Below are 3,793 nucleotides of genomic sequence, written 5' to 3' on the forward strand. Positions count from 1 at the left end.
AACATAAATTAAGCACGGGCACGTAAGTACAACTACTTTGTTTAATCAAATCCTATGTGTATTTACTCAGAATATAAAAACAATTGACGATTGAGATCCAAAGGGATGATGATGCAAGGCTGCAGTAAGGGTTAAGAACCACTGCTCTTAACCAATACACTACGCCTCCTCCGAACAACATACAGACGCACACAGACACTAACATAGGCTACATCCACATGCCCACACTCTCTCTCTCTCCCTCTCTCTGCCAACAAAGGGGACGTGAGACGTCTCGTGTGGAAAGATCCCGATTAGGATGTTTGAGGTTTGCGGCGACGGATTCCGTCCGTGAAATTCTCGCTTGTCTGGCCGCTATGACCCGGCGGGGGTCATGGGGGTTGTGGGGTTTTCTCTCTGTTACCCCTTGGGCAGTTTGGTCTCCTTCAGTTATTAAACACGCGTATCCCATTGGCAGCTTATGGGTTACCCCCCCCACCCCCCCCCCCCCTTAACTAAACAATGATATAACTCAGTGTTCTTAACTAATTCCAGAGGGGGGCCACTTTCTCCGATAAGACAGCATCAGCGTGAGGGCCGCCACACATTTGAAACCATTGGGGTTTGACAGCAGCACGACGACGATGATGCTGATGGGGTGCGTGTTCTCACGTGTTGTGTACTGTCAGGGGCCTCACTAAAGGCCACCAAGAGACAGTGCTGGATTAAGCTAGTGCGGGGCCTGTAGCATATGTTATAAAGGGGCCCTAAATAAAATAAAAAACACAAATATTAAAACAGAAATGTTTAACTTGCATAGTAAAGTAATTGGATTTTTTCATTCGCTATACAGCCAGATAACACGACAAATCGCTAACCTTAAACACTCAGTCGTTCATAAAAGTTGAAGGCAGTCTAGTTCCATGGTAATAGAGCAAGTGCAGAATCACTTAACCGGAATTGATAGCTTGAAAGTATTCAGCGCGGGGCCCTTGAAAGTGCGGGACCCGTACCTACTAAATATGTAGCTACTTTTGCGACTAGGATAATCCGGCACTGCCAAGAGGCCACCAGTGCTCCGCGGGCCTCGCGATGAAAACTCACAGGCTGGCAGAGCTTACAATAATTATTATTATTGGACAAGTTGGGGAAAATCATGCACGCATACGCGCGGATTCTGGCGGATAAGAAACGCGAATTAAACGCACAATTCCCATTGCGTGTCAAGCGAAGTGGGCTCGTGTTGGGCAGCGTGCGCTCTGCGCTCAAGGGTTTGGTGGTCGACGGCGGAGTTTTAACGGCGGAGCGGCACAGCCAAAACGGGGGAAACCCGCGCGCCCTGCAGAGGACGTCCACCGCGGACGACGGAGCAAATCAATCGTCGTCGGCTCGATCGTGCTCGGGAGCACGTGGATCGTTGCACCGCAGGGCCGTGAGAGATGACGACAGCTTTGGAGGGCCCGCCTTCATCCAGCAGTGGGTAAACCATAGCTGATGATGATTTTTTTAAGCCAAGCTCAGAGCGAGCTTGATTTCTGTAGGGGTTGCAATGCGTGTCATCTGAATGGATTTGATTGTATGGCCCCAAATTACGTTGAGATGTCAAGTGAACATTTTAACATTCCATAGTTACAGTCCCTCTATCGAGGGGCGTCCCACGCGGTATCTGCCATAGGGGTTGCTTGACCATACTTCACCACGCTGGTCAGTGCGGATTTATGAAGGGGGTGGGTGTGTGTGCCCCCCACCACCCACCGCGCTCCCCACGGGACCGATTCTGATATAATTTTGCCACTGACGTTAGCCGTGGCCCTAAAAGATAAATTATATGTATCGCTCAATGTAATGTTTTCTTTTGTGTGCTGCTGGTAGTGTGTTTTTGTAGAGGGATAAGACTCACAAGAGGGCTCCTTAGCTCAGGGGTTAGAGCACTGGTCTTGTAAACCAGGGGTCGCGAGTTCAAATCTCGCAGGGGCCTTGGGTATTTTTTTCAAATACAAACATCGCGTTCAATTAAATTTTCCATTCCGTTTAACGACTACGACCGTGTGATGTAACGGTAGAACATTGGCTGTCCGATTGAAACCCAGTATAGACATTCGACGAGGTTTAATTTGTCTGCTTTTAATACTTGCCTGAGCGTTACACAATGAACGTGAAATGATACATGCCAATTGCGCAACAGCGAACGTGTATTGTAAACCCTGTCCGTGTCATCTCTTGCGCGTTCAAGCACCGGGCTTCCGCTAGATGGCAGCATTGCACCGCTCGGTGTGGATTACCGTAATCTTAGTTTTGTTGGGGGAGGGGAGAGAGAGAAACAACGCAGACGTCCAGAATGCACGCCTCGTTTGTAGTTTAGTGTATGCTGAAGTTCTTTCGCACCGTACGTCGCCAACCATGCTCATCGATTTGATACCCCAAACATCGCAACCTCTTTGGCCTTGACACTCCGCCCCCCTCCTCGAAGAAGAAGAAGACACTGGTTTGTTTAATTTTGTTTGTTTGTTTCATTTATTAGGTATAGCCCTGTGAGCAATACGGCTCTTGACTCAGGTGCAACCGCAACAAACAAAAACATGAACAAAGAACATCTTGAGGTGACTACGCGCAACATAAAATCCAGGAAAAAACAGCAAAGTCTTTTAGAAAAAAAAAACACGCAGTGTGCAAAAATCCCAGTGGGATGCAAGTCAAACAATAACAACCATAAGACCATTTAGATTAAAGTTGTCAGGCTAACTCTGTACTTCAAACAAATTTAGCTAAACCATACGTTTTCGAATCACCAAAATAAAACTATAAAACAATGTAACAGTAATCATAGGAACTGTGATTCAAATGTAACAATAAACGATATACATAACATGTACGACCTAACTTTGTAGCCATAGCTGGTGGTGGAACCATCAACCGCATGGGGACATCGACAGGCCGATGCCCACATCTCCTTCGTGCGCGTGAATTTAAAGCCACAATCCAGTGTTGCGACTCTGGCTATTCAACCCAAGCTATTGAACCACAGTACAGCAGTGTTTACTCATTGTCAGGGGGGGGGGAAGGGGGGCCGATGAGATATCGTCAGTGTGAGTGCCGCCACACATTTGAAACCATTGGGGTTTGACAGCAGCACGCTGGTGACGGGGATGGTGTTGTCACGTGTTGTGTATTGTGGGGGGGGGGGCACGTCAGTGGCCCACGGGGCCTTGCTGCAATGAAGAACGCTGCCATTGTAAAACCACTCGACTCTGCGCTCTTTCAACGGAGGAGGAGAGACATCAAAATTGCACCAACTCTGTCTCTCCTGAAGCCCTCTCATCGCTGCTAGCAGACATCGATATTGTCATTTTGCTTTCTGAACATCTTGCCGTATTTTTCGAATTACGCAAGCTTTATTTTGATAGCGGGAACAACTTTTGTAATTCGTATTATTACTTTCGATGATGAAGGATTTGCGATTTGATTAAATAATCGATTGACAGCGGTGACCGAGAAATCGAACCCAGGTCTCCGGGTTCATAATGCAGCGCACTAATCACTGCGAAACTTCCGGGAGCGAAATATCACAATCTAGTATTGGCATCCAATTGTGCCAGTGTCTTCACTTTTCACAGATATGTGGCAAGATAGATCCTGCTATGCCAGCGTTTCCCAAAACGCCGGACCTCGCAACCCACCGCCACCACGCTCCATCTCACCAATTTATTCATCCCATTCTAATTATCTCGTTCTACGCTGCACGCGCCCGATGATTGCTAAATACGTCCCACGTGGCGCTTTAAGCAATTGACGCTGTTTGCGTCAAACTGAACAC

At 47.6% G+C, this 3,793-nt stretch overlaps 1 non-coding gene across 1 annotated transcript; it reads left to right on the top strand.

The window, feature by feature from the left end:
• Positions 1 to 1,884: 1,884 nt before the first annotated feature.
• On the top strand, positions 1,885 to 1,957 carry TRNAT-UGU (transfer RNA threonine (anticodon UGU)). The gene has a single exon. It is a non-coding gene; the product is annotated as a tRNA-Thr (tRNA).
• Positions 1,958 to 3,793: the final 1,836 nt, after the last annotated feature.

Source organism: Petromyzon marinus, chromosome 11, assembly GCF_048934315.1.
Source record: "Petromyzon marinus isolate PM22_M1 ecotype Great Lakes invasive population chromosome 11, UKy_Petmar_22M1.pri1.0, whole genome shotgun sequence".
NCBI classification, from domain to species: domain Eukaryota; kingdom Metazoa; phylum Chordata; class Hyperoartia; order Petromyzontiformes; family Petromyzontidae; genus Petromyzon; species Petromyzon marinus.